General features: G+C 36.8%; 1 long non-coding RNA gene across 2 annotated transcripts in view; it reads left to right on the top strand.

The window, feature by feature from the left end:
* Positions 1–7234: 7234 nt before the first annotated feature.
* LOC121020572 (uncharacterized) overlaps positions 7235–12588 on the top strand; it is a 34300-nt gene continuing 28946 nt past the window's right edge. Inside the window, exons 1-3 of one of the 2 annotated variants that reach the window (XR_005786199.1) lie at positions 7235–7580; positions 8784–8917; positions 10194–10602. This is a non-coding gene — a long non-coding RNA (uncharacterized LOC121020572). Of the gene's footprint in view, positions 7581–8783; positions 8918–10193; positions 10603–12588 lie in introns of those variants that run through there. The other variant, XR_005786198.1, reaches the window with a different exon arrangement.

The following is a 12588-nucleotide window of genomic DNA, read 5'->3' as shown; positions in this document are numbered from 1 at the left end:
ATTCCCTTCACTGTCGCCCTTCTGCCTACACCCTCTAATCTCAAACTGTATTTGTGTAACTATGGGCCCATTTAATTGGCCTTTTGCTCATTTCAGGGCTGTGATTTTTTGATCTGCTCCTTTCAGCTGGTCAGACCTTCATATCAGAACTTTGACTTTCTACCAGCCTTTGGCGATCAAATTTTCCTAACTCTCTACTCTTCAGCCAGCTTTCCTGTTAAAGGACCCAGCAACTCTGCCTTAAATACCTTTCTCTTCTTTTTCTGGGAAATTCCTATCAGGCTCAGGATCCATATCAAATGTAAGTTGTCTAAAGAGACTTGCCCTATCCCATGGATTGGTCTTCTGATGTGACAGTTATGTTCATACCTATGCCCCACTCTACTCAGCCCTGCACCACTTTGTAGCACTTACCACAACTAATGGATTAATTACCTGTGCAATTATTTACCGTCTGCTTCCCTTGTTAGAACTTAAGCTCCCATGGTCAGTAACTGTGTTTCTCTCCTCATTCCTATGCCTAAACTGCCACAGTGACTTGCCATTGTAGGCGCTCAATAAATGTTCATTGAATGGGTGATTAAAGGGACATTTCTCCTTCAGAAAGATCACCCTCATTTATACCAGCTGGTAGAGCTATCACTCGTCTGAAGGAGAAATTTTTCTTGGGTCCTGTGCTGTGTAGACTTACTCATTCTTAGCATCTCCATCTATTAGCTTTGTTTAACTTTTGAAATACAAACCTGAACAAAGACCAAGGCTGTAACATGTACTTACCGTCCTGTTTCTGTAAGTTACAATTTACATTTATTACATTAATCTGAGATCATTCTGAGTGAAGTAGGATTATTCAATCTATATTTACTGTGATACAAGGTATACAGCCTATGTTTGGTAACTCCTAGGCATTTAAAGATAGTTTTCAATGTTTAATAAAATATGCTATCTAGAATTCTCACTTATAAATTCAGATTTACATGCCATATTAAATATATAATTAAGATATTCATTACTGAAATGTTTTATTTCTCATAACCTTGATATTTAAAATATGAAATATTTTCTTTAAAGTGTATTTATGTATTTACTTATTTATTTATGTATTTATTTATTTATTTGTTTCTGAGAGAGAGAGAGAGAGAGCACAGAGGAGGGTTAGAGAGAGAGAGAGAGAGAGAGAAAGAATCCCAAGCAGGCTTCCCACTGTCAGTGCAGAGCTCAACGTAAGGCTTGATCTCATGAACCATGAGATCATGACCTGAATCAAAACCGAGAGTTGGACGCTTAGCTGACTGAGCCACCCAGGTGCCCCAATATGAAATATGGTCTAAAAGCTTTTCTGGAAGGTGTTTCTGTTCAATGCTGTGGTTCAAACGTCTTTACAATCCTTAGTTTTCAGTTGGTATTGATTATGTTTTGGTATTAAATAATTTACAGATCCATTTGACAATTTATATCTAACAATATTAGAAAAAGCAACTGCATTTATTTTTGGTAAAAATATGAATGTTTCGGGTGCCTCGGTGGCTCAGTTGGTTAAGCATCTGACTTCAGCTCAGGTCATGATCTCACGGTTCATGGGTTTGAGCCGCATGTCGGGCTCTGTGCTGACAGCTCAGAGCCTGGAGCCTGCTTAAGAGTCTGTGGTTCCCTCTCTCTCTGCCTCTCCACACTCACAGTCTGCCTCTCTCTGTCTCTCAAAAAGTAAATAAACGTTAAAATTTTTTTTTTTTTAAATGCATGTTTCCTAGTGAGAAAAAGACAACTTGACTGGGATTCAGGAGCCTGGGATTTCAGTGGGAGTTTTGCTAATAAATGACTGGTTGGCCATGGGTGAGATAGAACGACCTCTTGAGCCTCAGTTTCCTGGTCTATAAAATGTGACATATTTTAGTGTTTCCTAAACTGCATTGCTCTGGATACCAGTTCTGCAAGACGTTAGTATTCCATGCTAAAACTGCGATAAAATAAACTTGGGAAAATTTGAGATAAATGAAGTTAGTAGGGTTTTTTTCCTCTGAGATTTCTTGGTACTTTTTCTATACAATCTCCAGAATTAGGAAGTTTATGTATGATCTCCAAAGTGATTTGGCCATGGAACTCTTTTTAAAGAATTATCTATTGACAAAATTATTGGTAGTCATTATACTTTGTAAAATCCTTAAGGTTCTAGTAGAAATTTAATTCATGGCTATAAAAGTACTTTTTAAGTTAAAACAACAAAAAAAGGAAAGATTAGTAATGAGGAGGAGAAGATGAGATTCAGATATTAAAGAAAATTTTATTGAGTACTTTTGTTCCTATTTTTAATTTTTAGATTAATTTGAGATGGAGGTTTATATGTCTTATGGATTAAATCCATCAGATACAATATTTTTATTTTTTTATTTTATTTAAGATATTTTTATGGTTTACTTATTTTTGAGAGAGAGAGAAAGAGGGAGAGAGAGAGACAGAGTGCAAGTGGGGGAGGGGCAGAGAGAGAGAGGAAGACACAGAATCCGAAGCAGGCTCCAGGCTCTGAGCTGTCAGCACAGAGCCTGACACAGGGCTTGAACTCATGAACCATGAGGTCATGACCTGAGCCAAAGTCAGATACTTAACTGACTGAGCCACCCAGCTGCCCCAGATACAATATTTCTAAATTATTTCTCTCTTTATAAATTTTGGAAGCATAGAGAATGATAAAGAAAATGTGAGAACAGACAATTATAAGGGAAAAGAACCCAGAAGAGTAGAAACGTTTTTGAGAGTAGTAGAAAAGTTCTTGTCTCTTCTTGACGACATAAGGTAGAGTTGTACTGGCAAACACTGGCATATGTATCTCCTCTGGGCGCATAGGAATGTCTCTATGGTCTGCCCAAATCCTTTTAATCTGGATCCAACCTGTTTCATCCTAAGACTCCCAACACTTAGTGTTAACTCATGAGAAATCATCAGCCCGACATCAAGTAGATGACAATAACAATCACAAATCCCATGTATCATACACATGCTACTGAAGGAATTTAATTACAGAAGAAAATCTTTTCAATTGGCAAAGTGAAATAATGATATAAAAATGGAATTTGGAGGTTGATCAAAGAGATACAACCTTGTGCTTTATGATAGACTTGAGGACAAAGAATTTAGCTGCTTTCAGTGGAGGCACATTTCGTGACTACTGACTCTATTGCTTTATCTGCTGGTGTCAGCTCTGACCACTACAAGGATCCCGCCACGAACTTGAGTGCCCTCAGTTATGGCCACCATTTGTCAGTGGTGATGCGTATAAGGCCCAAAGAATGTGTTTAGAGTGGAGAAAGATCTGACTAGTGTGTTAGGCCCCTCTACTGGAGAAAGTGAAAGGCAGGGATAAAATAAGTCTCTGAAATAAACACACACACCATGACCGTATTTTGTTTTGAAACTTTTGTCTAGACTTTTCTTTCATTTCCTTCCAGGTATAGCTTGGCTTACCCTCGTAGTCCTAAATTAGGTAATTAATTCACTTGAATTAACACCAAAATGAGGCATTCTGGATAATATCCAACTTGGCTCTTAGGTTTTACTATCTATTACTGGTTAAAATTGACACTTATATCCTATGAAAATATTGTAATGTTTTGTTAAAAATTATGTATTTCATTTTTTGGATATGGAAGGTACAAAGTAAGTCCAGGGGGCATACAAAGCTATCTTCAAATTTAGGAATATTTTTTCAGGTAATGAGTAGATGATTTTGGTTCATCCCAGCATGCAGCATTTAATTTCTAGGTGATTCCAATATAATGAAAGATTTCATTCTGGACAATTATTTAATTCTTTTTGATAAAAGTTATTAATTCACTAATCTATACTAAAGGAAGTAATTTGATCCATGGATTGTTTATTAAAGTATGATGAGTGGTTATACCAGAAAAATAAAAGTCACCGAAACCTATTTCTTAATAGAAAAAGAAAGGAGAAACAAAAACAATTCATGAGAGGCCAAGTTCCAAAAATTCCCTTTCCCTCAAATATTTTAGTAATAAGAATATATTTTGAGTATTTCCATTAAGAAGCAACACTACATGAAACCTGACCTAATAGTCATGAGACTCATTTCATGTAATACCTATCAAAATCAGGGTTGCCTGGGTGGCTCAATAGGTTAAGCATCGAACTCTTGATCTCAGCTTAGGTCTTGACCTCAGGGTCATGAGTTCAAGCCTTGCATTGGGCTCTGCGCTGAGCATGAAGCCTACTTAAAAAACAAACAAAACAAAACAAAACAAAAAGAAAAACAAAAAACCAACAAATAAAACCCTCCACCACACTGAGCATGGAGCCTGCTTAAGATTCTCTCCCTGTCTCTCTCCCTCTGCTCCTCCCTCACTTGAGCTCGCTCACACTCTTTCTCTCTCCCTCTCAAAAAATAAAATAAATAAAATAAATCATGGTAATCCTCTTGGATACAGACAACATGTGCCATGTTCCTTTGACTCTTTTCACCTTGTTTTTCTAGGATAACTCGCAGGAAAAATTAATGACATCGCCTTTATGAAGCCACTGTTCGGTGAATATACTGTGTCCTAAACACATCTACCTTCCTTTTTCTTTAATGATGGTGCCATTCGTAGTTCCGTTCGTGTAATCTGCAGTTCATATTTGTAATATGGAATAAAATTTAAGCCTCTTAATAATTTTAATTTTTTTTTTTTAACATTCATTCATTTTTGAAAGGCAGAGAGAGACAGAGCGCGAATGGGGGAGGGGCAGAGACAGAGGGAGACCCAGGAACAGAAGCAGGCTCAGAGCTGTCAGCACAGAGCCCTACGCGGGGCTCCAACCTACCACCGCGAGATCTTGACATAAACCGAAACTGGCCGCTTAACTGGCTGAGCCACACAGGCGCCCCAAGCCTCTGAATAATTTTAAACAAAGCATCTTGGGGGGAAATTTTGTAAAAGAACTTGGCACACCAGCTCAAGTTGCTTTTGTTAGCAGTGGAGTAGGCAGCTATTAAACTTTCATTTTGGCATTTATTATGACTTTATAAAGTCACTTACCAGATTATCATTTAGTAGGATGAGGAAGCCAATTCTACATAGTCCAGGTTATATTATCTTTGGAATAAATTATTCAGAAGATCAATCTGATTCTTTAATTATGTAGGCTTGGCCAAGAAGTTACTTCCTTAAATGAAATTCAAGCAACACGAAAAAAGAAAGTTAACTATACAGAGGAAGCGCCTTTTTGTTTATTTCTGTTGAAAAATAAACTTGGTGGCTCTTGTTACTTGAAATTCAGTCTAACTTTCAAAGAAAACTTCGTTTTGTGTCAGAAAAACATCTCCCTATAGGCTAATTGCATATATTGTAAAGGAACTTAATCTTTTTTCATTCTTTAAATTACAACTCATTTATTTAAAGGAATACTTGTCAAAAGAAAGCTTTAAGTAGTGAGTTAAAAAAGCAGTGTTAAATAATTGAATTGACTGTGATAAAATTGCCTTAGTTTAAATAGACTAGTCTGTTTAATGAATTGTGCTTTTATAGGGTGAGATAAATCTAATGTGAACTCAAGTGGCTACACCAGAAACACTGAATTTGGATAGATTGTAAGAAAGCCAAGATGAGGCATTTATAATATCGCAGTTACATGTGATTTTAGTAAAATTGTCGTTGACTACAGAACAGTATTTTTGTCAAGGTTAATAATAATGAACTTAAAAATATTATTAAGAATCTTACATACATATTAAACAATTCAGATCACCTGAAGAGGAGGGACTATATTTGTTATTATTTTTTCTCCTGTAAAAATAATAACTTGAGTCTTAATTAGGAACATAGCACTCAACTTTCAATTTTTAGGAAGAGACTTAGCTTACAAACTTTCAGCATTGCAAGAAATCATTTTGGCAATGAGATCGTGGCAGGAAATTAATTTTGCATTTTAAAGTAAATTTGGCAGGTTTACTTTCCTGTTTAATGTTGAAAAGGGTTTTTATAACGTACCATTAAGCTACCATGTAGTCAGCCTGTGTAGCAATGCTTGGTTATCACTTCAAAAGAGAACCTTCGCTGGAACATTTTGTAGCCCTTGATTATACTTCTTGTGTTGTTAAGTGTTGAAATACATTTTATGTGCTTAAAAACAGAGAAGCAACTTAAGGAGAAAAAAAACTAGCCTAAAACAAGTACAAACATACGGATCTGTTCTCATCAAAAAAGAATCATGAACTAAGACTGGATCATGTACTAGGTTGGCAATTCATGTTCAAATTGGCGGAATGGTGGAGACCAAATTCTTTGTTGCATAGGTCAAGGCTAAAAGGAAAGAGTAGAGCAAGATATTATCAGTTCACACATACCATTGAACCATTCCGCAATTTAAGAGCTATCTCTTCTTTTTATCTGACCCATGAAATTCCTATTTTAGTACTTATTATCTGAGAAGTAGCTTGTTAACTTAAGGCAAAATTCCTTTCACCATCCACACAGAGACTTCCTGCGTGGTATGTAGATTCTTACTCTGAGGAGTTTCTAATGATTGCCGTGAAAAAAATTTGAGAAACTCAACAGATGAACATGGGGGAAGGGAAGGAAAAATAAGATAAAAACAGAGAGGGAGGCAAACCATACAAGACTTAAATACTGAGAACAAACTGAGGGTTGCTGGAAGGGAGGTGGCTAGGGGGATGGGCTAAACGGGTGACAGGCATTAAGAAGGGCATTTTTGGGGGGATGTCTGCTGGGGTCTTATGTAGGAGATGAATCACTGCGTTCTACTCCTGAAGCCAAGACTACATTGTATGTTAACTAACTTGAAAATAAATTAATAAAACAAACCAAAACAAAACAAAATAAAACAAATCCTTTCAACAAGCAACAATAAAAAATATGAAGTCAAATTCAAGTTTAAAATGTGTGACGAGGTTTCCAACATGTAAAACCCTGATTTCAAAGTCACGGTCTAGTTTATATTAGCAAGCAAATTGGGGTGTTGATATAACCTGAATAATTTGAGTAAATTCCCAAACTTAATTTTCTTTAATTTTAGAATATTTCATATCAACTTTTTTTATAATTAGATTTTTTGTTTTTTTATTACAGAAATTATGCACGCTTGCTACAAAAACTTATAATGACAAGAGAGGAAAATAAATAATACTCATAATTTTATCCATTTATCCTATGCTCTGTAACAATTTGAGTACCTAATATGTACAATACATATTTTGTGCCTTTATAGAGTTTATAGAATATCAGAGATAACAGATATTAAACAGAGAGTCACAAAAGGATTCCATGATTGCAACAGACTCCAATGCTATGAAAACAGAGTCCAAGGTTCTCTTAGGATGCATGACATGGGGACCTATTGTAGACTAGGGGAAGGGGTGAATATTGTGACAATGTGTTTCAGTCTGAAGTTTGAGCAGAGCCTGGGTAAGAGGGTGGGAGTGGTGAATGGGAGAAGAACATTCTAGATGGAAAGAACTGTGAGTGGCCAGGCCCTGAGGATGGAAGGCCATTGGCAAGTTCCCAGAGGCCCAAATGCCTGGGGAGTGGTGAGCAAAAAGGAAGGTGGCAGAGACAAAGCTGGAACAGCAGGTCAGAACCAGATCATGTGGCACCTTTGAAGGAACTCAACTTTTCTAAAAACAATGAGAGAGAAAAAATATTAATAGCTTGAGCCAACTTGTTCTTTCTCTTTCATTAATTCTCAGAGGATCAGCCATTGTACACTGTTTGTAACTTGCATCTGTATTCATTAAATGTTCTTCCACAACAATTTTGTTTCTGCTAATTAGTTTCATTATACGGATTTTTCATAGTTTACTTCACCACACTCCTATTTTATACCTTTGAGTTTTTGGTTGTTTTAGCTATTATTAACACTGATGCAATGAATATCATTGTGGAGACATATTTGTACACATTCGTAACTGTTTCTTTGGGAAAAATTCACAAACAGCACAACAGGATTTCGCTGTCAAAGGATAAGGACATTTGCAAGCTTTTAATATGAACTGCCAAATTGCCTTCCAGAAAGATTGGAACAATTATTTCCATGGTAGTGTAAAAGACCATCTGTGACAAATCTACTTTTTGAGCCTAAGTTATAGAGATGACTGGGGGAAATTTTCAGGTTCTATGAGATAGTCTTAAATAGCTATTTGCAAAACTGGAATTTACTTGGAGATTCTTAGTTGATAATTAAATCTGAGCCATGTGCCTGGAAATCTATAAAATTCCTGTCTTCCAATCTGATAGGTTTCAGTTAAGAATGAATCGCGTGCGCTGATTACTAAAATATGTTGTCAGCTTCAACGTCTGTAGGTGACATGTCGTTTTTTTACATTTGTACAGGTAGTGAAAAACTTTAACTTATACATAGGACACATAGAAACTCTGCATTTCGAAAATTTGAATTTGGGGCAAATTATTAAAATTCATGATTAACCCATGAGGCTGGGTCCCCCCAAATACAAACACATTAAAAAACAGATTTAGAAAGTGTCAAGAAATATTAGAAAAGTATCCTTTACTCAGTATGATTAAGTCTATCTCAGATGCTCCAAGCTATTTTTAAGCAATTGCTTGAAATTTTCAACACCAGAGCTGATACGCTATCACTGGGTTTCTCACTAATTCCAGCTCTCACTCTTGGCAATACACCCCAGCTTTGATCTGCCTCTGGCTCTTTGGCTTCCACATTCAGATTTTGTTCTCTCTGGCTTTTACTCATTGCTTTCCTTAATGGATTTTGGCTTCTCCTAACGTTCTGGGTTTTCTTTCTCTGTACAACCTCAGATGGGCAGACCTTCGTTACCCTCATGCCCGGCTCACCTCACTATGGCTGTCTGGAACACACGCCCCTGTGAACTGTCAATGAGACCCCCCTGGCCTTGTCATCTTTGAGTTGGGGCAGATGTTTGAACAAAAAGGTATGTATTTTCTTAACTGTTCAAATAATTGTGTAAACGTCCCAATAAGCCATAAGGTATTTATGAAAAGTTTCTTTCATGTAATTTTGGCAAAAATATAAAAATAAATGACACCTTTCCTATTTCCATGACAGTTACAGTTAATGCTTATAATAACATGTAACTTTGAACTAAGAAATTAATATTTTACTTGAATTAATAAGTGGGGATACAGTATTTTATAGCACAATCACCCTGAGAGTGACACAGACTTGTGTGTTGCAGACATACATAATTAAGTGCTAATTTAAGTGGCTAATTCAGCAAGGGCTCTAGGACTTCAAGGAGGGAGAGGGGGCTCAGTGACTGTTTGAGTAGTTAGGGAAAGTTTCTTGGATAAAGTGGGCCTTTGAGAGTAAATATTATTTAGGTAAGCAGAAAGGAGAAGACAGAGCACAGAGGAAGGGACTCATTTTGGCAAAATGAAGGAAATGCATGAAGCATGGCATGACTTGAAATGACAGAAACATTTCAATGACGTGTTCAAGTTTTGCCATACTTTGTGCTGTGATCATTGACAAAGTGGTTTTCTTCAGACATAAAATTAATGCACTTGACTGACACACCTTTGTCGGGGTAAGTACTTTTTAAAAAATTTTTTTTAATGTTTATTTTTGAGAGAGAAAGAGAGACAGAGCATGAGCAGGGAAGGGGCAGCGAGAGAGGGAGACACAGAATCTGAAGCAGGCTCCAGGCTCTGAGCTGTCAGCACAGAGCCTGACGCGGGGCTTGAACTCGAAAACCACGAGATTATGACCTAAGCTAAAGTCGGATGCTTAACCGACTGAGCCACCCAGGCGCCCCTGTACCTTTTCACTGTATTTCCTAATAATGACATTGGCTCTATTTTGCCATTCATCCTGTTTTATTCTTACTCAAGAGTATGTGAAGCTCATAGAACAAGTACTTGGAAAATTATTTTAAATGGAGCAAATGGAATATAAGAAATCGAATGGAGCAAATAGTTATTTAACACTCCCATTTCTTCAGCCTCTCAGTTGTTCTTTTACCTTTCCTCTCTCTTGCATACCACAATCAAATGCTCATCACGAACATTTTTTTTTTTGCATTCACAGTCTTCAGTCTTCCCTTCAGCAACTTGTACAGGTCCCTCCGAATTCAAACATAGTATAGAATAATATTCCCTCAATTGGTGCCTCTGGTATCATTTCTCTCTACTCCACTTTCCAGACAGACTGGTAATTCGACTACTTAAAAAATACTGCTTTTATTTCAGGACATTTCCTGATCCAAACCCCTACACTGGTTTTCCATCATCACCTGAAAGGCAGAGTTCTCCACACCACCCAGCCTACTGCATCTCCTGCTAGTGCCCCAAAGGTCATTCCTCAAAAACTCGCTGGTTTTTGTTTCATTCCCCACTGTGGAATATTTCTACCTCTCCCTTCTGAATTCACCATGGCCGGTTTCAATGTTACACATGCCTTTGTTTCATTCCCCACTGTGGAATATTTCCACCTCTGCCTTCTGAATTCACCATGGCCGGTTTCAATGTTTACTTCCTTCTTCACTAAGCAAACGGGCCTGTATAGATCCTACTGGCCGGCTGACTCCTTTTCTGATCAATCCTGTGTACAGAGCTTTCTTCCATTATGTCCAAAAATGAATTAAAACTTAGGTGGCACCTACAATTGATCAATCTTGTATTGTTATTTTATGTTCTTCCATATTATATGGTTATTCCAAGTAACGGATAACCTCTTTGAAGATGGTGACAGATTTTCCATTACCCCACCCCCACAGAGTAGGCCTTACTTATGGCATTTATAAGTCCTGGATTACACTCTGTTTGTTTTTTAAGTAACCTTTAAAGATATGTATCTCACTAGTAATAGGAAAAGAAAAACAGGAAGGAGTGAGGGAGATCTGCTTTTCATAGACAGGATACTCAACTTTTCAGCATTTCTTTAGGAAGTTCATGCTGTTCAACTGTTGCATTCACCTTGGTCTCTTCCATAGCATTTCACAGGTTAATAAAACCTAACACTTATCCAGTAGTTGCTACATGCCAGGCATTATAACAAGTGTTTTACATGAATTCTCTCATTTAACATTCATTCTATTCCTATGAGATAGACATTATTGTACACATTTTGCTGAGGAGGACCTAGAAGCTTCCAGATAAGTATCAGAACAAGTAGATGGTAAGACCAAGATTTTCATTCAACTGGATTCAATGCTTTTTTCTTTCTTCTACACATTTCTCTTCTTAAAGAAGATTCCTCAGTGAACCAAAGTGGAAATCAAGAACTTTTGTAAAGCTGAAAGAGAAGTATAATGTGGATGATTGGGAAGAATATTTTTCTTTTTGTAGGGAAGCATGATTGCTTGATTACACAAGGTGACAGGAGGTAGATGAAAAGCTGGTCCTTAAATCAGTGTAAGCATTTGTCCTGGTCAGGTAGAATATTGAAAGGTGATTGGCTTTTATAGCTAGATATGACATTTGCTGGCACATTGATCTGTTACTTCCAAGAATAGTTGTTATCTCCCTGATCTTAGCCATAAGATTATTGATTTCCATGGAAGATGTGGGAAGACACTGGATGTAGAATGCAGACGATTAGAAATGGATCTGAAAGGATGAAACATTTTAGAAAACTGATGGAACAAAAAAGATTTTCATTATCCTGCTTCTTCTTATTCTGTCACCATGAACTTTTCCCCCTGTAAAGGAATCTATCTTCCCAAGTGGGGAAAAATGATTTTTAAAAAGATAAGCCTGAAAAAATTAATTTAAACTTAGCCATATTAGGGTGGCATTAAGGCACTCCCGGGTATATTTTATTGGTCCATTAATATAGGCCCCGAGTGGTTGAATACACCTAAGGCATGTACTGTATTAATGAACCAATAAAACATGCCCTGGAGTGCCTTAATGATATATTACAACCATTTCTATTACATACATAAATGCACTATTTGCTGGCTGTCTTGCATAGTTTTAAAGAAAATCTTCAATTAACCAAAAATATTGCATCAAGAACTCTTACCCACAATAAAAAAAAAAAAAAAAAAAAAAAGCAACAAAGAATCCTGTAATTAACATACTGGGCTAGTTACCCATGAGGTGATTCTGGATTGATTTAATCTTTGGAGCTTTTTCACTCCACGACTTAGGAAGAACTAGTTCTTTGGATTTACAATTGGATACTTTTAGGAAAGGAAACAGATGAAAGCTGACAGAATTCATGCATTCCTTTCTTACTTCAAATATCCCACCCCGGCTTCTGGTCATAAAATTAAATAGATTTTAATGACTGGATCCAAATGTTAGCCTTCTGTGTTCACATTGAAAGAATATATTTTAGGAATTTGGGGAAAATTTTTTTGCAGAGCAATAAAGAATGCTATACACTCATAGGCAAACATGACAGGATTGTGAACAGTACGTGGGATCTGGTAAAAATGTCTTCTCCTGACCAACGTGGTGTCCCACTTATTTAACTCAGTGTTAGCTCTGCTGTTTTTTCACTGGAGCCATCAACCCAGACACATTTCTATGAGTAGGAGTGGGTGAAAGAGGGAATGGAAAGAAGGAGATATAATGATGATGAGACTGGAGATGACTTCTTTAGAGATTATTAGACAATGTTTTAATTATTTTTAGA

This window comes from Herpailurus yagouaroundi, unplaced genomic scaffold, assembly GCF_014898765.1.
Source record: "Herpailurus yagouaroundi ecotype Mexico unplaced genomic scaffold, PumYag 250, whole genome shotgun sequence".
NCBI lineage: Eukaryota > Metazoa > Chordata > Mammalia > Carnivora > Felidae > Herpailurus > Herpailurus yagouaroundi.
Note: the sequence above shows the minus strand (reverse complement) of the source record. Positions and strands in the feature narration are given on the sequence as shown.